The 25,233-nt window shown below is 42.0% G+C and overlaps 1 long non-coding RNA gene across 1 annotated transcript; it reads right to left on the bottom strand.

Moving 5' to 3' along the window:
- Positions 1–605: 605 nt before the first annotated feature.
- LOC113927683 lies at positions 606–5,933 on the bottom strand. The gene is made up of 3 exons (XR_003521715.1): positions 5,698–5,933; positions 2,135–2,368; positions 606–732 (listed from the first exon to the last, which is right to left on the bottom strand). It is a non-coding gene; the product is annotated as an uncharacterized LOC113927683 (long non-coding RNA).
- Positions 5,934–25,233: the final 19,300 nt, after the last annotated feature.

The raw sequence follows: 25,233 nt of genomic DNA, 5'->3' as shown, positions 1-25,233 counted from the left end.
GCTGGTTCCCAGGGTTGACTAGGAAGGACATAAGAGGTGAGTCTAGATAGCGAAGAAAAGAGATGTATAGTCTGAATCCTGAGGTTCTCTAACATCTAGAGGTTGGGGAATCAGCAAGAGGAGACTGAGAAGAGAAACTGAAGACAGCTTATATGGTCAACTCTTTCATGGAGCTTCGCACTAAAGGGAATGAGAGAGATGGGGTTATAATTGAAAGAGAAAAGAAGGTCAGAAGAAAGTCAAATAAGATATTTAAGGGTGGGAGAAAAAATAAAATATCTGTACTATAATGACAATAATCAGTAGAAAGAGAAAAATCAATGATGCTGAGAGAGGAGAATGCTAGAGCAATGTGCTCGAGTGAGCAAGGGGGGCAGATTATAGTGCTTAGTGAAGGGGGTGGTTTCAGCCAAGGACACAGCACCCTCCATGGTTATAGGGCAGAATATAGAACATATAGGCTTCTAGAAGGGGAGAAGGTGTGGGGTTGATGGGAGCATCATCTTTCCCATTGAAATAGAAGCATGATTATTAGCTAAGAGTGGTAATGGGGGACGTTTGACGCTGGAGAAGAAAGTATGAACTACTCACCTCCGTGAGTAAGAGGATGACTGAGTTAGAGTCCCAGTATGAGTGCCGGGCAGTGTGAAGTGCCCACTTGAGATTAAGGGTCAGGAATGTAAAGTGAAGCCAGTCAACACAGTTGTTACTCTTCTCCAGCCACATTCAGCCCTGTAGATCAAAGCACAGAGTGAGCAGAGAGCTAGATAAGCACGACTCAGTGTAACCACAATAAATCAATTTTTAAAAGCATTTTGAGTCTCATGTGAGTCAACAACCACGCTAGATACTGGCATTACAATAATAATAACAGTAATAATTTTAGGACTCTCTCTATATGCCAGGCACCATACTAAGCTCTCTACTGTCATTTAAATCTTCACCAAAAAACCTACAACAGAGAATGAATACAAATATTGTCACCATTTTATAGATGAAGAAAAGAAACAAAGGCTAAGGTGGCTGAATAATGCTCAAGCTTGCACTTCTAATAAAAGAAGTAACTGAAGAGTTAAACCCAGTGCTCTTGATCAGTGCAGAGCCTAGTGGGAGATACATTAGAATTGGGGTTAGTCCTGAGTCAATCACGGTACTTGAAGGGGACGTATAGTTAGCCTAGGGGACACAGAGAAAAACACCTTTTGTTTTTTATAAAAGTAAACTAAAAAAGTTTTTAAACAAAAATAAGTACACCCAAAGATTTTAATGGACATGCACATTTCCATAGGTATGAATATATTGATCATCTGTGCTCTAGTCAAATAGCTGTCACTCAAATGTGACAGGAGTGATGCCTTTCCCAACTGGGGAGTGGCCCAGAATGACCATGATTCTTGTTCTGTGACGTCATGAGTCAGTGACCATGTGCAGGCTTCCCATAAACTCCCTCCTCGAAGATATTTTGAGAAACAACAAATTCCGGGTCTTTGAGTGTGTGCCTTTATCCTGATACAGTTCCCATAACTTTGACAGGAGAGCCCATAATAGGCAAAATATGTAAAAAAGAAAAAAAAGAGGAGTTTTATTATGTTAGGTTTATTTTAAGTACTCCTAATGTAAAGCGTTGAAAGGTCTTACTTTTAGTGGTTTCTATGGAAAGATCTAGAAACTGATTCTGATTCTGCAATGCCTCCTTTAGAAGAAAGGCTAAAAACTTCCAACAGAAAAGACTGGGCAGGACCACTCTCTTGGCCTACTGTGTGCCAGGCTGGGCTGGTCAGTTTCCAGTTTCTATCCGCCCCCCCCATCTGATAAAAACTCTTTTCAAAGTTTTAGCAATGATCTGACTTTTCAACACAATTCAAAAACAGGCTTCAAACTTTCTATATTCCTTTTTTACCCTAAATCAAAAAATAAAACTTTATTAACAGGTGAGTTTTCTGCGAGGCACGTTGTGGATTATAAATGAGGCCAAGAATAATAATAATGGATTTTTCCAACACTGGCAGACCACCTCTAGAAGAGGTAACAGCAAATCCCCAGGCTTTCCAGCAGTGTGGAATTGCTAGGTGAGGCCCACCACCCTCCAAAGGTAAAGATTACCCATCAAGGAAACAAGAAAATTCGTAAATACACGTTAGCGTAATTGGGAGCTGCTCCATCCACATAATTATGGGGGGCCGTAAATCTGGCTCTCCAGCCCTCTCACATAACGAATGTACTGGTTAGACTAGGTGTTCCGGAAGGGTCCTATGAATCAAGTTCCCGTTACAGAAGCAAGCTTCTTCAGATGGGCAGGAATGTAGTAGTGCTTAAGCTGGGATGTCACATCCAGGGCACCAGGCAAATGTGAAAACGCATGCTTCCCCTGGGAAAGGAAAAGAACCATAAAGATGCCATAAAAGCTGTGAGGTATGTTCTGAGGACCAGCGGAATTCCCGAAGTCCCTCCCTTTCTTCCAAGGCTGCTTTCCTGGAGTGAGTCTTTCACAGTCCACTTGTGTGCACATTCCAGTGGATCTGGGACCACTCACTGGTCAGGGAGTGCCTGCAGCCTCGACTGGCAACAACCAAGTTCTTGACAAGTTCTTATACACCTCTGAGTCAAGCCATAGGGTGCTGTCCAGGTGCCAAGAACATTGAGTCTCTACGGTGGGGAAATCGCGCCCATTAACATAACAAGACTAACTAGGAGGACAGGTGAGATAACCTATGACTTGGTGCCAACCTGGCAACCCAGGCTGATGCTCGTGTATTAAAATGCCCTGCCTAGCAACAGATCTGATGCCATGTTAAACTGGCTGGAACTTAAATATTTTGCTTGCTTAAATATTTTTCAGCCTCACACAGAAAGTCTTTAGTGGCTCAACTCAGAAAGAATGCTAAGGTAAGATTAGAAGGAAAGGTTGTCAGTTCCTGAACCTTCTTCAGGGGATCAAAGAGCTAAAATCATACAGTAATAATAAAGCCCTTTGGGAAATCAGAAGAGAGCAGAATAAACAAATAGGTGAGCCAGAGTGGATTTTTCCCTTGCTGGTGTGTTTCAGTATAATTGAAAAAACAAAAACGGAGCCATCTCTCAAGTCCCTGAAAACTAAAGACTGACCCCCATGTGCCCACAACTCTGAAATTTGCACAGTGGCCGGCTTCCCATCTCGTTTGAGCACCTCCCCTCCTGGGTGCTTCTGTGTCTGTCGGGCTGACCTCCATCGTAGCATCAGAGAGAAAAGCTCACTCCTAGTGTGTCTGCTCTTGGGCTCCTGGATGATCCCCTAGTCTGCTCCTCCCCGGAAAACAGAAATGACTAACCGAGGTTGCCAGCTCATTTTGTTTCCACAATAGGACAGCTGCCTCATAAAAGTTTAGGATTCCAAGCACGTTGTTTAGGAGTCCAACTTTTTATTCTTAAGGAGAGTGGCAGTCTGGTCCAATTACAATGTGTGGATTTTTATAATTCCACTCAATTCTGACACTATCCACCTGGAGATAGCATTAGATCCCACAGGTTAAGGGCTCGGTCCACAAGACTGCTCTCTCTCTCTCTCTCTCTCTCACACACACACACACACACACACACACACACACACACACACACACACACAGACTTCGACACCAATCACAAGTCCGGGTTGTCACCTGTGCTTCTAACCAACTGGTTGTAGATTGGGGGTTCAGATAACCCCCTCCTTGGGTTCTATTGATTTGCTAGAGTGGCTCATAGCACTCAGAGAAATATTTTACTTACTAGATCACTGGTTTATTATAAAAGGATATAATTCAAAAACAACCAGATGGAGAGATGCACAAGGCAGGTTATGGGGAAAGGGTGTGGAGCTTCCATATCTTCTCCTAATAGGTCACTCTCCTCACATCTCCATGTGTTCACCAACCCAGAAACGCTCAGAACCCCAACCTTTTGATTTTCTTTATGCAGATCTAATTATACAGGCATGATTGATTAAATTGTTGACCATTGGAGATTGAACTTGATCACCAGCCCCCTCCTCTCCCTTGAGGTTGGGATTGCGGGGGGGGGACTGAATATTCCAACCCTCAGAATCACAAGGTTGTTTCCCGAGCAACCAGTCTCTATCCTTAGGTGCTTGCCAAAAAAGTCACCTATTTAACATAACAAAAGACATCTTTTTTGCTCTCATCACTTAGGACAAAGATCAAATATATATTTCTTACTCTGAGTCACAATATCACCCAGCCCTTATAAATCGTGTTTCACATCAAAGAAAGGAGATGAGTGGCATGAGGGACCTCGTGGCGGGTAAAACCTTTGAAAAACGGACAAATAATTCCATTAAAGTAATTGGGGCAAAGGTCCTAAAAGAAAACATTTTAAGGAACTAGATTCAACAGCTGTAATTCAAGACACTGAGTATATTGCTGAGAATGTCTAAGCTTGCTCAGCAGCCTAGTATCCTCTTGTGGAGTTTTCCTTGATAAGATATTTCCTTAATGAACTGCAGGTACTCATCTTCCTAAACCTGAGATGCCTGAAAAATAGTATCACAACCAGAGAGTCACGAAAATTCTCTCTGCCCTAGCCTCTATATAAGAGATGTCCTCCCGACCTCATCCTCCCTTAAGATACTTCTTCATTCTAGTTTAGCATTCTTTGATTTCAAGGAACAGAGGATCCCTGTGAAACTAGTTCTTCATAAAGGCAGGGAGGACAGGATTATGTAAAATTTAGATCTTCCACCAAACACAGAAAAGTCATATGCAGACTGCAGCTGGAAGCCCACAAGTTCTCAAGAATGGGGCCATTGCTCTGCCCTTTCTCCTTGCTCCCCTGTGCCTCATTGGTCAGCTTCTGCACATCCCTCCCACTCTCCTCACTGCAGCTGCTCCCTGGACTTCCCAAGAGGCAGAAGAGCACTCCTGGAGACTTCATGAACTAGCTTGAGAATTGCCTTACCTGAGTTACATCCTGGCTGTGCCACTCATCAGCTGCGTGACCCTAGGAAAGTGATCACATTCAAGTCTTGGTTTCCTCTTTTATCATCAAGACAGTGATATTTCCCAGCTGCTAGGACGAGTCTGGTGCTTGGCACAGAAGCATTTCCTAAGCATTAGCCATGATTATTATTGTTGCTGTTGCTGTTATTACTACTTGTGGTTACTGCTTCCCTCTGATTCCGGATTTGCCCATGGCTTTAACTTGCCATACACAGCTGCAGCCCCTTTCCTCTGCCACCTTGAGATCCAGTTTCCCCCCAAAGAGCCATCTGGGTCTTACCGTAGTCAGTATCCCCCACCAAGCTGACCTAGGTGCCTGCCACAGTTCCATTAGCAATAGCCTACAGGCTACACTACAGAAATATAGTCACCTAAGCCCTCAGCTTCAGAAGGGCCTGTTGGTGAGGTATGGTCCTAAGGAAGTGTATTTTGGATGAGACACATCCTAAAACATAACCTACTGCATTCTTCCATGACTTTTAAACAAGGCAAAATATGTTCAGCATTTCGTTTTCCTATTAGGAGTCTAGCATACGTATTCCCAATGCTGTCAGTAAACACTTTTAATTCTGAGGGTTTCATATATCTATTTTCTTAATATTAGGGCGGAAGCCTCTCAGAGGTTGACACTGAGCTTAAAATATCAGTTGGCCCTAATGATACGTTCTCTTCTCTCTTAAAATCCACATAGTTCAACTCAGTGAGCCTTTTTCTGCTGGACACTTACCTACAGTTACATGATTGGTGTCAGATTCATTCCAGAGCATTGTTTCTTTTAATGCTAAGAAAAAAATCAATAGTTTTCATTAATACACAGTTCTAAGTTCGAGATCCTCTATCTTTACACTGATTTTTTTTTCACTGATTTCTAATATGGGATCGGAAGTTGGCTGCTCTCACGTTATCAGTGATCATAAAGGATGCTCTAATTGAGTATTAAACACAGAGCTTAACCACATGTTTTTCCTCCATTACCCATGTGATTTAAGTGGCCTGTCCAGACATGCTATGACTGTAGGCACCCACGTTGCTCGGTCACCCAGGTTACTCTTGACGTCACATCTACAGCTGACAAACACCTGAACCTGGGATCATTACAACAGTACATTTGGGTTGGTTCCCATTAGACTCACAAGTACAGAGCTGCTTAGAAGAAGAGATAACCTTCAGTAAGCAATTGGTTCAGGGTGGGGCCTAAGCATTGTTTTCAAATATGTCAATACTCAGGGGACTTAAAAATCATTTTTAAACTTAAAAATGAAAATAACCCGCAGAGTGTAAAATTCACCCTTCTTAGTGTGCCATTCTCAGAATTTGATAAACATATGTAGCCATGCAACAATCATCATAATTGAGATATAGAAAAATTCCATCATCTCCCAAAATCTGTGCCCCCACCCCCCGCTTTATACCAGGCATCTCATTTTATTTTTTTTTTTAAGATTTTATTTATTTGACAGACAGAGACACAGCGAGAGAGGGAGCACACGCAGGGGGAGTGGGAGAGGGAAAAGCAGGCTTCCCACCGAGCAGGGAGCCGATGTGGGGCTCGATCCCAGGACCCTGGGATCATGACCTGAGTTGGAGGCAGACACTTCACTGACTGAGTCACCCAGGCGACCCCAGGCATCTCATTTTAAAACACTCCCCAGGTAATTGTGATAGAGAACCATGCTTGGGAATCACTGACATGACACAATACATTTTACAAATGCAAAAGTTATGTGACTCATCCAGGGTCACTCTGCTCGACAGCAAAGACTAGGATCTAGGTCAAGCTTTCTAAAGAATCTTTGTCCAAGGTGGTTCCCCTTAGTAAAAATAATCCTATGAAAAAAACAATAAAACAAAAAATAACCATAAACTGAAACAAATAAATGCTGAATTAAGACAAAATGAAAAGAAAAAAAAGCACATACATAATCCAGAAAATCCTTAAATTAGATCAGAAGCAATAGCAAACCAGAAAGGATGGATTGTACTTGATTCCCAGCACAAATTCTACTTTTTTTCTTTTCTTTTTTTTTATTCTTATAAAGACTCTTTGTATCCTAGCCAATGCTAAAATGTACCTGTGGGCAAATCACCTCTACGCAATACCCTGAAACTTAATCTCCTTTTCTCTTACTTTCCCTGTGACCTGAACAATGGAAGGGACAGATCTGGAGAAAGTACATGCCATAAATATGTCAGGGTGACTGGCACATAGACCTGATCCAATTATGGCCTTAATGATCAGCCTCTAAATAAAGCAGCTTTGCCTGCATTAGATGAGCTTCCTAAAGATAGAAGCCATTTTGCTTTGAGAAGCAAACAGCCCCACCCAGGGGATAGGCCAAGCAAGACCAAGGAACTGTGAACCCCTACATGTTTTTAAAGGGAAAAGCACTGGAGCACCATGTGGGTGTGGCCCCATATGGCAGTACAGTGTGTGGGAAAGATCCCTGCTGGGGGTAAAGAGAGTTTGCTGCTTGGCTCTGCTTCTGCCAGAAGCCAAAGTCAAGAATCATTTGAAACCCTAAGCATAGGGTGCCTGGGTGGCTCAGTCGTTAAGCGTCTGCCTGCGGCTCAGGTCATGGTCCCAGGGTCCTGGGATCGAGCCCCACATCAGGCTCCCTGCTCCGCGGGAAGCCTGCTTCTCCCTCTCCCGCTGCCCCTGCTTGTGTTCCCTCTCTCACTGTGTCTCTCTCTGTCAGATAAATTAAAAAAAAAAAAAAAATCTTTGAAACCCTAGGTGTGAACTCCAAAGACAGAATGGTGTTCAATAGTCATCCTTCTCACAATGTGAACCTTTCAGGAAGCCTAAAGTAATTTTCCAGCTAGGGACCTTTTTTTTCCCCTTCTTCTCCCTTGACTCTGTGCAAGAAATGATCCCTAAGAGGGCCTCTCAGTCCAGTAGGTCTTCAAGAGTTTGGCCGTCCTCAGGCCTGGATCCTAAGCAGGATCCTTCCCTTTTTCCCTTTGGTCATTATGCTCTCAGCGTATTGCTGAAGGTGATCTATAAAGCCCTGGTTAGAACCCTTCCTGTCACTTTGAACACAAAGCAGTATTCACTGAAAAATCAACTTCCTAACCAGTAGCCTGGCTCTCTCTGAGTTGTATAGCCTGACGTTTAAGTCCCCGGATGCTGACAACCAACCACCAGAGTTTGAATCCTGATTCCACTATTTCCCTACCACATTATTGGGCAAGTTACTTAATCTCCTTTGGGTCTCAGTTGCCTCATCTGAAACTCGAGTGCAATAATATTATCTGCCTCAAAGGGGTGTTGTGTGAAAATGAAAGTGTTTTGCCCTCTGCTTAGCACAGAGTGAGCACTATTATCTCAGGGAAACTTGGAGTATTTTAGCCCATCATGATTCCCTTAGGAAATACTGTATCTGAAATATCTCTTGCTAGGGACAGGCAACTGAGAACCAGCAGTTACAAGAAATGTTATTACTGATAGTAAATATTTAACTTAAAAATAGTCTTTGTAGTGCTTCGCCAAACTATTCTAAAATACAGAAAAATGAGCAATTTGCCCAGAATTTTAAAGAGTCAGTGGCTAAGAAATGTTCTTTTGAATGCCCATATGTTTTTGCCATTGTTCATCCTACAAGGACACATCACATTTCCAACATTCTTAACAAACCACGGGTAGATTTTAGAGTGTCTGAATTTTAAAACAGACCATTTTTATTCATCGTCCTTGCTACCATTAACTGTGCCACACAAGACAAATGTATTTTCCATGTGTGCTGCTGAGGCACATATATGTGAGTATTAATGTTTGTGCTATTTTTAATTTCCCTGTAGTTTCCCAGTTTTCTACGCCTTGTACCTCAGGAATACTGAAAAAGCTACCTGTGTGGAATGAAAAGCAAAATTACCCCACATTCGGGCTCTGCTCCTTCTTCAGATTTGGTTTGAAAGGGGGAGAATCAGGTGTGCTACCCAAGGCTGCCACTTGTTGGCAAGGGAGTGTTTCCAGAAGCACGGTGTGAAATGACTATGCTACATGAGCTCTCCATTCTCTTTTTACCTGAGATTTCTTCCATTGCATCTCACAGAACAACAGCATAAACAGATGTAAGAAAAGATTCAGAAGTGTCCTACTGAGGAAAGGACATAGCTTTGGAATTAAAAGGAGCTGGGTTGGAATATCCCAACTGCCACTTACTAGCTGTGTGACCTTGAGTTAGAGACTTAGCCTTGTTAAGCCTATTTTACCATCTGTCAAATAGCTGCAGCAGTGTCGTGAGAATTGGATAACAAACGTGAAGTATTGGTACATAGTAGATGCTTGCAAAATTGAAGTGTTTATCGTTGTGAAACTCCACCTCCGTCCACTAGCATTAAGCCGCCTTGCACAGATAGAACTGAGATTTTTAACTGAGTGAAAAATCAAGTTCTGTGTGGTTACATTCTGTCCTAACACAATGGCATAGCTAAAAGTGAACAACTCCCAAGAGCTCCCACACCTCCAGAAAGAGCTCAAAAAAGGATTATTTGTAGCAGAGATTGAACCAGATGAACAAACAGTAGCAAATCTGGCAGGCGAAAAGTTAATATTCAAATGTATATTTGTGATTCCCATATAGAATAACATCCTGTTCAGGAAGAGAGGTAACAATTTATTAACTAGACTGAGACGCCTTTAAAAAAAAAATCACTATTGCTCCTTAAAAGATTAGTTGCTTGGCTTTTTCCATTTTCACTTGACTTGTTCTCTGTATGTGATCAGACTAAAAGCTAGTTGGAGCTAGTTTTCTCAGAGCTAGTAAAACTTCCTACATCAACTCGGAAAAGTTAATTAATCATAATAGCCATTCAGAACATTGTGTATGCACCAAATGAGAAGACTTATTTTCTTAGTGGGATGCCAAACTTGTCTCACTGTATTCCCAACACCAACATTATTGGAATTTCTTTAACCTGGCCAAGAAATAAAGAAGACACAAGAATTCCAGTACAAAGAAATGAATTGATATTATACTTAAATGCAGAGGCATCCCGACTGATAGATGGGTGTAAGAACGATATGATATATTTCCAGGTAAAAAAAAAATAAGTCTAAAACCATTACTGATGAATCCTGAATATATATATCCAAAAACATAATTCTATATGCCTTATTTAATCCATTTTATCTGAAGAAAAGTGCAGCATCCATGCTACAGAAGAATAAGAAATTCCCTGGAGGAGAAAACTTATCTACGGTCAACCACAGAATCTCTCTGGCATGTTACTGGGCTTCGCAAAGAGCTGTAAACAATTAATTTGACACATGTGGGATCATCTAACTTTCAGTACAGATTTTAGTAAGTTAAATGAAAGACACATAGTCATTACAACTCCACAAATGCTTATTTTGGGGAAGATACAGAAGTAGGTGTTCAGCAGAATGGAGAAAATGAACACAAAATGTTCCCAGCTTCGAAATGAGCCCAAATCATGTGCTAGGATATGAGGTCAACATAGATGGAGGGGAAATAAAACTGGTGGGGAGAGTAAAAACTGACAAAGATCACAGTTTTTCCCAATATCTCAGAATCTTAAAAGTGTGGACCCCTTACTCAGCAATTCCATACTTATAAAAATTTATAATCAGAATGGCTATGTAAACCAATCCACACACAAAAATATAGTTCTAGCATTTTTTATAATGAGGAGAAATTGGAAACATTTTTTATAATGAGGAGAAATTGGAGACAAACAGAATTTCTAAGGATAGGGGATTCGTTAAACAAATTGTCATACCCTGAAAAGGAATAGTAAACAACCCAGAAAAATTATGCTTTCGGAAAATATTCAATGAGTTGGGGGAAATAGCTATGAAATGTATTTAAGGGAATAATGTAAGATGCAGAAGAGCATATGCTGTATGATATTAATTTTGTAACATCCACATGTAAATATGGATATGATAGAAAAATTAGGACTACACCCTTCATACCCCTGAAAGATGGGCCCTGAGGTCCACAGTTTGTTCGACTAAAACAAGATGAAGCTGAGGATGGTCATGAGCCATTAAAGAGGTCCCATTTCCCTTTTCATACTGTGGGGTCCCTGAACACCAGGAACAAGACCCTTTTATACAGTATTTCAGGGGCCTACCACACAGGAAACCTTGAAGAAAATCAGTTTCTAGAAGCCGCTGTTACCTCTTGTTTACAGTTTATATATATATATGATAGATATGAGATCTATATGTAAAAGGTATTGTTAACTACTGTACAACCCGACTTCATACTGGTGCTTTAAACAGCGAGATGAGTAAAAACACCAGCTTCCACGTTGCCTTATGTGCAAAGGGTTAAACCGAGGATGGAGAAGGGAGGCAGCTTGAAGGTGAATCGTTGCCATGGTAGGCTTTCTCCCCCGGTATTGAACAAGATGAAGGGGAAAATCCGGGACCCGCATTCTCCTGCTTCTCCCTGCCAAAAACAGGGGTGAGGGGAGGTGGGTCGGACCGTGGAGAGCTGAGAGTGGGATTCATCCAGGCTCACGCAATAACCTTTTGATTTTTTTTTCAAAAAGGAGACTCCCTCGGCCAGATGACAGGATAAGGGGGTCTTCCTTCCCAATTTCTCACATTAGCCGATTCAAGGGCTCCTTGTGGTGGGATCAGAAATAATCCAGAGTGTGGGCAAGTGACCGTTAAAACCCCACCTGGAGCAAATAAAAAAACATACAAAACATAAAAAAAAAAAAAGACTTGAAAGACTATATATTTTTGCAGATACCAAATGAATATATCAGTAAGTACCACCTTCTTAGCTCCCAAGTACATAGATGAGTAAAAGTTCATAAAATATTTGCAAAAAGGGGGACATAAAAGAATAGCCCAATGTACTCCTGACATCATCACCTCATCCAAATTAATTTGTACCAGAAGAACAATTACGAAGTCTAACTGAAAAATAAACCAGTTATTTAAATCTAGGACATCTGTTAGGAACACACATAAAAATGCAACCAGGCTAAAGGAAATGCCCAGAGTGTGCCAGTTCTTGTGGGAGCAATCTTTCACCTCTATGTACAAAACTCAAGTTCCTGCTAATCTTTGGTGCCATAAAAAATGTACTGTACATCGTGAGCCAAATCACCGTAAACACCGTGCGCTGTCATCCCGTGGAAGCATGGAAGGCCACCTGTTCCTTATGCAAAGGACACAGACACGGGCTGGGGCCTGAAAGTGAAAAGAGGAAGGGAACTGAGTGAGACACGGACCCAGACGAGGGTTGAGTCAACCCGTGTGGGCCTCCCATACCACAGGATTTTAGTGCTCAAGCTCCGGGGCCACTTGCTCAAAATTAGATGCCACGGTCAGAGAGGAGGAGGCTAAGGAAAGACAGCACTGGTTAAATGACTCTTACACTGAGCCTTTTGAGTCTCCAATAATCTTCCAAGGAGACCACACTTAGGGAGCAGGAAGATTTCTACGTTGTTGGCAGTGGGCAGCGAAGACTTCATGCTTTTAAGACAAAAAGACTTGGGTCCCTGTCCAGCTCATTTATTAGTTGTCTGAGTTTATGCAAGTCTCCTCTCCTCTCTGATTCTGTTTCCTGAGGCATAAAATAGTGTTAATAATATCTACTTGGTAAGGGGTTGGTGAGGATTAAAAGAAACATTATATGTAAAATGCCTGGCATGATGCCTGGCATACAATAGTTGCTTAATAATAGAACCTTTCCACTTGTCTTCTTTTACCACCTTCTCTTAGTTCTATTTATTAGTTGCTTTGAAAGAGTGAGAAAGTAGAGGAGAAGGAGGAAGAGAACAAAGAGAATTATTTTAGTGAGTTCAGACATTATAAAAATCTCCCAATGAACTGACAGATTATTACAGACTCTAGAGGTTTGCTATTTATGTCTAGTTGCCAGTTAATGTGTATGTGTGTGCCTTTCTACGAGGATTATAATGTTGGCAGGTTGTTTAACTGCACGAGTTTGTGCGCATGTGTGTTGTGTTGAGTTGTGTTAATTCATTTTTATTTTGTTAATAGAATTAAGGAAATAAAACCCAGAGACAAAATCCATGGGCATTTTTCTAGAGATCAAGAACAACTTGAGACCTTCTAGGCAGAACTCTATAGGAACCACCCAAACAGGTGGCTCAATTTTAGTGCATTTGCACAAAGCAAATGGGCTCAGGGAGATTGAAAGTCTGAATTCGCAGTGTGACTTATATGTGGACATCTATACAGCGAATTTATTCATTTAACAAATATTGATTGGGCAGCTTTCCCATGCCGGAACTGAGCTATGCCTGTGTGCCAGGACTAGACCAGAGGCGTGGATCATCACCAAGCCATTAACGGCAGCTGGTCTCCTAAGCAAGAGCTGTAAAAGCACAAAGCCATTTTCCCAGCTGCTTTCCTGCCCTCTCCAATGAAGTGTCACCATCTGGGGCTAATCTGACACTTGACGCCAAACCAGACGTTCCAGAATATAACGTTTCCCAGCTTGTAAGGATCACGAAGGAAGGAACAACTCAAGGTTTGGTTACTTGTGCAAACGGTGAGGACTGTGGCTCCTGCAGCAACACAACGACCTGGAGGCTGGTCCCGGGAAAGCCACTTGGCATCAAGTATACTCGTCCCATTTGAGACATGTGTAATCTCAAATCACTGCAAAGTACGTTTCTAGGCTGCTGAGCCCTGATCTGAACACTCCTACAGTGCACGGCAGCTCCTTTGTGCCAGTGGGGGACTTCTAAGCAAGTAAGATATTTCTCCCCAAGACTTGTCAGATTTGTGAAGGAAACTACTTTACAATTGTCAAAAATTATTATAATTGCACCTATTTTTCTGCAACTAGAACTTGTCAGCATAATAACCAGGTAGATCACAGTTATCAACACTTTTGTGGAGGGAACTTTTACCTGGCCTGTTTACCAGTTCCTTTAGTAATTAGAATCTTGCTCGCTAGTTCTCCGGCTTTGGGGACATATATCACCCCTCCCTCTTTCTTTTCAAAGCATTATTTTGTTGAAAGAGTTTTAGGTAAAAGAAAAAACTGCTATGATTTCATAAGACGGCAAATAAGAGTGATGTAGTATTCACAGAAACAATTTTTTCCAGAGCTTGCTTTTCTTTTAGAAATTTTTTGACAGAAAGAGAAGCAAAGAGAAGCAAAACTTTTTAAAACTTACAATCACTTCCACCTGGAAATACCGTTAACATTTCAGTGTCTATCCTCTGGTTTTATACATATACACTAGACACCTACTTATTTCCTGTAACCAAAACGGGATCACAGTCTCCATGATGTTACATATCCCGTTTGCCCATGCCACTCAATGTTCTCCCGCATCATCATTTTTAATGGTGGCATAGTATTTCACTATATTATGCTTAATTTAACCAATAGAAGCATAAGTTTGTGGCCTTGAGATAAATGATGCCTTGAGAGCTTCAGCTTTTAAACCACCTGTCCCTCTAGTTTATTCTGGAAGTTGTATTCTCAGCTGGTATCTGAATGTGTGCCTCCGCTCCCAACTCACTCGTGGTCAGTCCCCAGGAGGAGACTTCAGTTGAGTCAGCGGTTAATTGAGCTCAGGCAACTAAGCAAGTCCCCTGTTGTCATTCGGAAGAGGAGAACTACAACATGAATTAGGGCATGACTTGTTACTGACCCAATACAGTGAGTTTCATAGTATGTGAAGTTTCTGAGTGGATTTTCACTCACTCAACTAATATTGGTACAGTCCACTATGTACACGAGGCATCATGCTCCATGCTAGGGATACGTTAGAGAACTAGACGAACTTGAGCTTAGTCTCTTTCTCACGGAGCTTACATTTTTTGACAGTTTAACAATTTTGAAAAGCCAAGAAAAGCAAAAGGCAGCCTCAAATCCTTGTTGTTGTTGCAAGTCAAGTGGGATGGAAATCACACACTACAAATACATGAAACGATCACACAGGACGTAAGATTCCTTTGTAAACTCAAAATTTTCCATTTTCTAAAGATCACATACTCTGTATACTAAACATTACCTAAAAGATCAGAGTGTACAGAAAAGACATTCTCTAACCTTAGTTATGGAATAGAAGAGATACCTTAATATAGTTATTTTAATTCATAGAAAACAAATTCCCTAGAGCTCAGGAGGCATTTGCCCAAAGGGTAAATGGCAACATTTTGGACACGAATTGACCCCAGGTGTAAAAGCAGGCGTGGAGGTGTGAAGAGGCCACACATCATGCTGATCATGTGGAAGCTACTGAGAAGACAGTGGGAATTGGAACACCTATGAATATGGGAATAATTGAGTAAATTATGATTCACTCATTAGGGAAACTATTATGCAGCCAGTAGCTAATAGAATTCTATTAGCATAAACGGATAAGCTCGTATTTACTGACTTGGGAAGATATGTGTGATACACACCCCAGGGAGTAAACAAAGCCACAAAGTACTGCATATGGGATAACAATGCTATTTTTCTTGCTTTAAAAATAAGAAAGCAGAAGATGGTGCATCTGTCCATACAATTGAATATGCTTGGGTAAGCATGGAAATAGGTGTGGAAGACTACTTAACTAACAATACTGATTATTTTGAATAAATGGAGCAGAGCTGAGACAGGGAGACAATTATTTCACAAACCGTGTCCTGTTACAATGAGCACGTACTGGCATCGTAATTTTTTTCAAGTAGAAAAATGGAGAAAAAGTTAGAAGGTGGCCAGCACTGAAAACATATCCTTGAAACCACTTTGCTGTTATAATAATCAGCATTTATTCAGAAAGTACTTCTTGTTTGCAACAATAGAACACAATATTAGATTTACTACCTGACAGTAATCTAATTGGGGATATAAGGCCTATTCATATGAAAAGGTTCATATTTTCATGTTGAGAACAGAGTTGGCTTATTTATACTTATTTTTGGAAACGAGTGGAACGAAAGTGCTGTAATGAGTGAAGTTTGGATGTGGCATCATCTTCACCTCTGCCACTCACTTGCTATATGAACTTGGACGAGTTCCTTCACATCTCATCTGTAACACGATCTCTTAGGCACTTCACTACTGGCGTTGAGGAAGAAAGCATCTGGATGCAAAGCAATTAGCGCTGCATCGACTGGCATGACAAGCATGGCCCCCTCTCTCACCACTGAACTTGGGCTCCTCCAGGGGCTACTCTTTGAAGTTGAGCCCCTAGCTCCAAGGTCATTAGAAGATCTCTGGGAACCAAATCAGCCCCCATACCCAGTTTCAGAATCCTTGGCTCAACACAGGCCCTGGGATCCAATGGTCAATATGCAAAACCAGGTAACCTTTGCTCAGGGCGCTAAGTTGCAAATCATTGGTGTCCAGTCCCTAGTGAGTGCTAGTGGAAAGCCTCAGGACAAAAGTCATCATCCCCAAATTCCAATTCTAAGCTTCTCTCCGGCTGGGCTTAAAGCCTGGGCCAGTTCTACCCAGGTGGCAGGCCAGTGCCATCAGACCACAGTATTTCCTGTGTGGTGGCTGAGAAAAGTGGGGAGCAAGAGCCGGAACAGTCAAAGGACTGGATGTTCATCGGAACTGGGCAGGGAAGAAGGGAGAATACCAGGCGAGGCACTTGCAATTATCTACGTTACGGCATCAGCAAAATCTCGCCAGCGGGCCCTCACCCAGGGAGCTCCCCACCCAGCTGCTGTACCTGTGTCACCGGTCTAAGGAGCACACACAACCTTACTGCTCAGTCCAAGTCCCCATCTATCCATCCCCATCCACGCTGCACTTCACAGGGCTCCCGCTTTGGAAGAAATGCTCGGGAGAAAGAAAATGGTGTGCGGTCTTTCCTTTCACCCGATATATTTAACAGTACTGCATTTTTCTTTTTAAATATAAAGACTGACTTTTGACGCTGACACTGTCTTCTGGCCTTGTGTCATGGTACTTTCCCTTCATCCTCAGCTTTTGATCGTCACAGTGCCAGCTGTTATACAAGGAAAAGAACAAAGATGAGGTCCTTTAGGGACTGACAAAACTCCCATCTCAGTGCAAGCAAGCAATGGGAAGTAAGATCTGTGGAACACAGCGGCTGAGGACGTGTATTTTAGGGGTGGAGATGGGAGCTCCATGTACTGTGTGGGAAGACTGAAGCAAGCTGCCAATCAAAATCTCCTCAAGGTTATTTAGCAGGAGGGGGAGAGAAGAGGGGGCGATGGATCATTTCGTGAGTTGAGCACCAGGGGAATACCTTGTAAATGAGAGAATGCTGAGAGGTAGAAGCATGAGTGGGCAGCTGCATGTCTTCTGTCACCACCACCCCCATGATGCTAGCTTATCATCTGCTAAACCCCCATTAACTGTGAGGCAGTCACGTTCCAAATGAGGCATCCCTAAAAAGCATCTGATCTGTAGACTTGGGATCTGCTCCGGAGACAACTGCCCTTGCATAAAAAATGGTTTTTAAAGAATTAAAACTTGAGGAAACTTGATCATCCGATCAGACTACTGACTTGTTCTTAAATTAGTTTGTGCTGTACCTTTAAATAGTACCCAGAGGAGGAAATCTATTATTGTGGAAAGAGCACTCACCTGAGAATCTAGAGACAGGCACCCTCCTTTTCCCAGTTTGCAAGTCAGAAACTCTGGGCCCTGGGGCAAGTCTCCCAACTTGTTTGGTCCTTTAATTCCCTATTGGGATTTAAAAAAAAAACAGACTAAGTCATCTCTCAATACCTTTTTTACTCCAGAATTCTGTATTTTGGCAAAGATCACTAGACGAAGATTAATGTTTTAATGGGTTGGCTCCACTGATTCAGCACAAATGTATTAAGCTATCCACTATTGAGCCCTACTGGTTTAAAAGAATCCGGCTGGTTAGTAAAAGTGCGTTGGTTCTTGGAAGCATGCAATGCACATGGAGAATTGGAATCATTTTATAAACATGCTATTACTGTGCTTTTTACTTAATCTACATACCATGAAACGTCCCAGGGGGGCAGCTCAGTGTAGTGGTGGCCTTAGAAGGACAGAGACCTCTCCAATGCAAACTGAATCAGTTCTTACCTTTGTGAACTGTGGCGAGGCACTTAACTACTCTTACTCCTAATTTTCTTGTCTGTGACTAGGAGACAATGAAGGCCACATTGAAGGGTTAGGGTAAGGAGCAGGAACCCCAGCTTTCCACAGAGCAGTGGAGCAGACTAACCTAGTAGGAGTATGTGAAGCATTGGGCTTCGACAGGCCAGGTTCAAGGGTTTGTTTCATGGTTTCTTAGATATGCTCCTGTTTGAAAGTCACTTCGTTTCTCCAAGCCTTGGCTTCTTCCTGTGTGGGATGGGAATAATAACATTTAATACACACAATTACTGTTTGTTAAGAGTGTAGCATAGTTCATGGCACTTGGTAAGGACTTGGTAAGAGCAATTACTGTGCATTAACCACAAATTCTGAATTGGCCTAATCTGGACACAGTAGCTGGAGTTACAAATGGAAGGGGTTTGTAAGAAAACAGTGCAAATGGTAGTGTAAGAAAGCAATTCTAATCTCCCTAGAAGATGAGCTACTGTTACATAGATGTTACAAAGTCCATTATGTTGAATTTACGTATTAATAAGGACCCCAATGAAAGTAAACGTCAACGTTGTTTTGATTTGCATGTTGTTCTGTTTATGAAAAGGACTTCTACCTAATCTTTTATTTGTGAAGTTATTTCAGTTTTTGAAATAAAAATACAACGATGGTATTTTCTTGACACAGTTGGGGGTCAGAGGAATTAAAAGCACACTTATTTTGAGGCATTAGGTTCTTTGGTGAGGAGCAACAAATACAACTCTGGTTCAACTTATTTTAAGGATACTGGTGAGCACAACACATCAAACTGATGGAAGACTGGAGAAACAGGTGTAGAGGTGGGACAGGAACCAGGACAGGGACTCCTGGCTGAGGCAGTTTCTTCCCTCCTTACATCGGTATTGAAGAAAGAAAGGCCAGTTGCCCAGGCTTAGATCCTAGAAGGCTTTCCCTTCAGATCCTTGCCACAGGAAGATTCTGGCCAAAAGCTACTTCTGGAACTACCCACAATGGGGGAGAAGCAAATCCCCCAAAGGAAAGAGGGATGCTGGGGGATCAACATCAACAAGGGTCCACTGCAGAGTCAGACAGACCTGTCTCCACATCCAAGCCTGCTGCTTGCTACACAAACTGCTCCACTCCCCCAAGTCTGTCCTAAGATGGAGGTGATCGGACAGCTCTCCAAGGTTGCTTTGAGGAATAAGTGTAGTAGTGCTTCAAAGTACCCAGCACGGCACCTGTCACATAAAGAGTATGTCCATTAGCTTCCCCTAAATCACACCGTCCTTTCTTGTTTTAATTGTTTGCCTTTTCTCTCTTAGTTTCGTGTGTATTTATTTGTTGCATGTTTCATACACTCATGCATATTCATATTCTATTTTAAGTGTGTGCTTCCAGAGAAAAGAGATCATGCCTCACTTTCAACAGTGCCATTTGCTGAATAACTGACGATGATAGTAAGAGGGAGGCATTGCCCGGGTGATTAATTTCAAATATTGTTTTTTGAAATTTGTTTATACCTCCATAATATGGTATTTATAAACGTAGTGAATGGTCATAGTTATGCTTGAGCTGTAGGCTTCCATTTTCTTTCCCGCGGTCATGCTGAGGAACTCTGATGACACATAGACCACATTGTCCATACAAGGCTTTTGATGACAGAATGATTGGCACAGCCTTGCCTTCCTAAAGCATTTGCTGATTCACTCATTCCATTTTTAAACATCAGCAGATTGGCATTGGTGACATCTGCTAATTATTTGGTCTGACTCGTGGCAAGCATGAGACTTCCACTGGCAGCAATCAGAAAGACATGAGCAGTGTGAGGTTAATACTACCCAGTCCGTGACCAATTTGTAGTAATGAGTAGCCTTATCTAGTTTCCTGTGTTCCCCAGAGGTATCATTATTTATCATGTGTTGGAAACCTAGCTGTCAGAAGTTTAGCATAAACCTGACGAGACTGCGTCTAACTTCACTCAGGAGGAAGGTGCCTTGTCTTCCTATTAATAGCATAACAACTCTCAAACTGCAATGGTCCATACAACTGCATGTTTAAAGCCTTCTACATCTCTCTTAGGGTCTCCTCTCAACTGTCATTCCAGTTTAAACCATTCTGAAGGAGAGTGGAAAATGACCTTTCTTGCTTCCTGGTACCAGGTTTAGAGAAGTGTCCCCTCAAATGGCCTTTTTCTTTTTGTCAAACATCATCATGTGACTGTCACAGCTTCATTAAGACAGATTAGTAATGCTTCCTGGTTTAATTCAGAGTGAATTAAATCACACCTAATAAACTAAGTGTTGTTTGCTTTTGTAATGCTCAGTGAAGATGAGAGAGGCAGTGGCCTCCGACCCAGGTAGTAGCCACATTTGCTAATCCCTCTTTCAACACTTTAGGTCACAATGAGGGTAGGTTTTCACCGTGATGCTTGCAATCTCCCAAAGCAAACACAAGGGAATGCTTTCTGTCCCCTGCTGCTCCTTGCCTGCTACTGCAGCAGATGACTCAGCACAGGGACCTTCCAGACAGGAATAGAGAAATGGGTGTATCTGCTAATGGCCCCTGAGAAAGCCACAGATTTTGTGGGACTCACATATCAGGTTGGCACTAAGTATGGAAGGATCCGGTAAATGAATGGAGAGGAACACTCAGTCAGTAATAGTCAGCCCTGCTGGGGAAAACAGCGGACACCCTGGACCATGGGTCTTGTTGCTCACTGGGGTGGCTTCTGGGGCACCCCGGCCATTGCTCTTTGTCTTGACTACACCAGGTTCCTCCTGCCTCAGCACAGGGACACCCTGCTGCTCCTTCTGCCTAAAATGCTCCCCAACCCCCCTCACGCACTAAAAGACAGGCAGGCCTGTCTTTCAGAACTGAGCTGAAAGGTCACCTTGATGGGACAGACTAAGTCAGGACTCCAATCTTCTCACACCACCTGGTTCTTCTCCTTCAAGGCTCTTATTACAATTGTAATTGAAAATTTAATCACAGAAATTGTTGCTTAATGAGTGTGTCATCGCTAAAATGGTAGTCCCCCACCCCTGAGGGGCCTAATTTACGTTTGCATTTCAATTTTTTGTATACATGGCAGGTGCACAATACATTTTTATTTTTTTAAATGAATGGACGAACCCTGAATTGAAAACTCAGCATTCTTTAATTTTACAACCCTTCTGCTGTTTTTGCAGCTAAACCAGAACCAGGTTTATTATGGAGTTTAATTCCAAAGATACCCCAGGGAGGGAAAGCAGAGAATGCAGGGAAGGGATGGCCGAATCAGGTCAGCTTTCTCTTCACTCTGCTTCATCCAGGAGCAGCTGTATGCTAATGTAATTAAATGCCAAAGCAAGCCTGCAGAAACGTTTCTCCTTCTACAAACTTCCCTAACTGTAGAAAGAGTGGGAGCTCTTTTCAAGCCCCGCCTACTTTTTACAGTTTGCCAGTAATACTGACCCACCCTCCAAGACTAACATTTGTCTATTGTGACACCTGCATTTAGGACAGAATGTTACGTACTGAGTCAATGCCCATTGCTTTGTATGACCAGCAGCAATGCTTCTCACTGGGCATAAGATACTCTGTGGTTATTTCCTCTGTGTCTTCTTCTGGAAATAAGCAATAGTTGTCAGTTTCCGTTTACGGGTAGAGGAAATGAGCACAGGTAAATCTGGAACCTGTGACCACTGTCACACAGAGGTCCAGGAGCAGGCAAGACTGGGTCACCTCTAGAGCACCTGGAGGGAAATCCCAGGCCTCCAGGCAGCTTCCAAGGCCTGCAACTGATCGCAGATCCTGTTTCCCTTCCATCGGCTATAAGTATAATAAATACAAGTTACAGCCTGACTACCTTCTGAAATAATCCTGTAATGGTTAGTAAGGGAAAGAAGACAAAGTCCAGATGTTGGCCTTCTTTTCTCTGCTTACTGTGAATTGAATGCTAACTTGAAAGTAGCTTTAAAAGTGGAGTGGAAGTGCTTTCTCTTTATGATGAAGCCCTATATTAGAAAAATAGTGGGATACAGACCACGCAGGACAGTTATAGCAGGACGTGGATGAAGACGTGGAAGGACAGGAATCCAACTATCTGAAACACAGCAAGAGAGAGGGAAGACTTTTTAGGGGCAAAAGCCACATGTAGATGCATTGTTTTAACAAAACATTGGTTTCTTATTCATTTTTCAGTAAACGTTTATTGAAAACTGGCCATACATCAAGCTCTGTGGATACAACAAAAACAAATTGAAGCTCCTGGTCTTTAGGCTTTTCATTTCAGGACAGGGGGCAGATAGAGGATGGGAGGAAAGATGATACGCAAGTAAATAAACAAGATAATTTCAAACACCAATAAGTGTTATGATGATGATCCACCAGGGGTAATATGAGCACCGCGAGTGGAGGTGGGGGTTTACTTTGGGTCTATGCTGTCCAGTATAGCAGCCACTAGTCACATGGGGCTCCTGAGAATTCAGCTAGTCCAAATTAAAATGCCATGAGATGAGAGAGATGGCAATTTCAAAGACTTAGTATAAGAAAAAAATGTAAAATATCTCACTAAATTTTGTATACTAATTGTATGTTGAAATGATATTTTAGATATATTGGATTAAATCAAAATATTACAATTAATTTCCCTTTTAAAAATTTTATGTGGCTATGAGAATGTTTACAGTTATTGGGGCACCTGGGTGGCTCAGTCAGTTAATGACTGACTCTTGATTTCGGCTCAGGTCATGATCTCAGGGTCATGGGATCGAGCCCTGCGTCAGCCTCGGCGCTGAGCATGCAGCTTGCTTAAGATTCTCCCTCTGCCTCTACCCGGCCCCTCCTCGCTCGCCCTCTCTCTCTCAATAAATAAATTTTTTTAAAAAAAAGAGTATTTACAGTTATATGTATGGCTCACATTTGTCTCCCTTAGTATGTCTGCTGGGCAGCACCGTCTTAGAAAGTGTGTGCAGGGAAGGCTGCCGAGGAGGTGATGACACACGGAGGAGGGACTGGCCATGTGAAGGTCTGAGGGCAAAGAGGTGCAGACAAGGGGGACAGTGGTTGCAGAGAACGTGGGGTGGGGGCCAGCTTGGTGAGTTAGAAATTTAGAAAGCCAGGGTGCCTACAGAGAAAGCCGGGAGAGGGAGTGGTGGGGGTGAACCAGGCCCCTGAGACCACAGCTTGCTCATACAAGGCCTGGGAAACCAGAGTAAGAAGTTAAAATTTTATAGAGATACAAATTTTCTATAAATTACTAGAGCAGATTTGCTTCTGTACAATTTTCCAAGAACTGTTCCAAAATACCGATATTCGGTATGAAACTCTGGCCAAAAAATGCAAAGAATCCCACTTAGCTCAGAATATGTCCATGCTAATGGAGGTTTACTTTGAGATATGCATTTATTAAATTTATTTTCATATAGGGGTTACAATGTTCATATATAGGTGCTTTTTTTTATGAGGAAGAAGAGCACAGCTGGAAAAAGAATGTACTGAAATAAATCAAATATCTCAGTCTTATCTTTCTCTACTTTACTCATCCCAAGCTCAAACTCTGTGTGTGTGTGTATAATAGTGGAAGGCAGGCAAACCCAAGTCCACCCAGAAAGTACGTAGTGTGGGTTGAGAGATAAATATTGAATTTTTCCACACATGAGTGTATTCACTGTATCTCTCTCTCTCTCTTTTTAACTGGGCTACTCCCAGGAAGAGGAAAATAAACAATCTATTCTAACGGCTACATCCCCGGTGGGGAGGGGTTATTTAAAAAAAAAAAAAAAAGTGACTCACTTCATGACCAAATATTTCTGATGTATTTTAGAGTTTACATATTGAATTTATTGCCATAAAAGCAAAATGTTGAGTTTCACAAGAAGAAACATTTTTTGTTCCCAAATGTCAAATGGAAACTAACATCCATAATTATCAAGCTACTCTCACACGGACAATAAAAGGCAAAGCAGAACATGCCCTAACTAGAAATCCATGGTCACTAAATTAAAAAGGAATGAGCCCGAGTGTTCAGATTATCCAGGGACAAGACTGGTGTCTAGTCAAAACACACTGAACCTTGTCAGTCACTGGGGCCATGCTCATGAGAAGCAGAGCAGAGCTCTTGTACCTGGTCAAGGAAACCAGTGTGTGGGAGAGACAGCTGCCCAGCTGAGTCAGCAAGGTGTGGTCCTTTTATTTAAGAGTTCTTAATCTCTGACATATTGCATGGATAGGGTCACAGTGCTTCTTCCCAGTCTACTATTCACTACTGAGATTTTTCCTTCATAAATCTGTAGACCTAGAACTTCGTTTTAGCTTTGTTGATGGTCCAATAAGTGAAAACTTCTGAATGGTGACAGATTAAATGGATCCTGAGAGCATCACTGATGTACCTCTCTTAAAATAAAAGCCTCTATTTAAACAAAACTGAAAAGATTTGTTATAGCATATATCAGAGCTTGGCACATAGTAGGTACTTGATAAATATTTGTTGAATGTTAGAATGCATGAATGTTAATTATGATTTTGGGGAACCTTAATATGAGACTAATTAATACCACAGCAAGGAAATGCCCAAATCCTATGTCGGCCTGATCAGCTTCTTCTAGTGCGCTTCTTGGGCAAGCTATGCAATAAGGAACGATGGCAAGTGGAAATAAAAATATATATCTAATATGAGTTGCAGACATTTCAGTATCCCAATAGTGGACTCTCTGGCAGGCTGAATGAACTGGAACCCTTGTTGTAGGCTCAAGTCTTCCATGGGTCTAATTACACTTCTCTGTCCCAGCCTTTCCACAGGCTGGCTGCAGAACCTGAAAAAAATGAATTGTCCAGTGCTCAGAAAGCTCATTCTGCAATAAGAGAGAGAGAAAGTAAGATGGCTAGGTCTGCACTTTTGAAGCAGTGACCCTGTCAGACAACTGAATGGCCTTGTCCGCGTCCTTGAACTCAACAGATTCGCAACTCCTCCACCTGGAACCCAAGCGTTCTCAAGATAGCAGTGACCTTGGTAGAAGGAAGATTAAATTGGAAATCAAAGATTGGTAGCCATAATGTGTAACTGACGATTTTGTGAACTTCAAGAACAAAGGTCAATACAACTCTGAAAATGTGGATGCATGTAGTAATTACTATAACTAAGCAGAAACCCTACAGAGCAAGTTTTATGAAACTCATTTAAAATCTCATCAAATTGAGGTTTGTGGTAATGAAGCTATGTGCCAGGGCCACGTGGTCGCCTAGTGGAGGAGCAGGTATTTGAGCCCAGGTCTGTGCTTTGC

This window comes from Zalophus californianus, chromosome 7, assembly GCF_009762305.2.
Source record: "Zalophus californianus isolate mZalCal1 chromosome 7, mZalCal1.pri.v2, whole genome shotgun sequence".
NCBI classification, from domain to species: Eukaryota; Metazoa; Chordata; class Mammalia; order Carnivora; family Otariidae; genus Zalophus; species Zalophus californianus.
The sequence above is the reverse complement of the archived record's forward strand: the minus strand, read 5'-3'. Positions and strand labels throughout refer to the sequence as shown.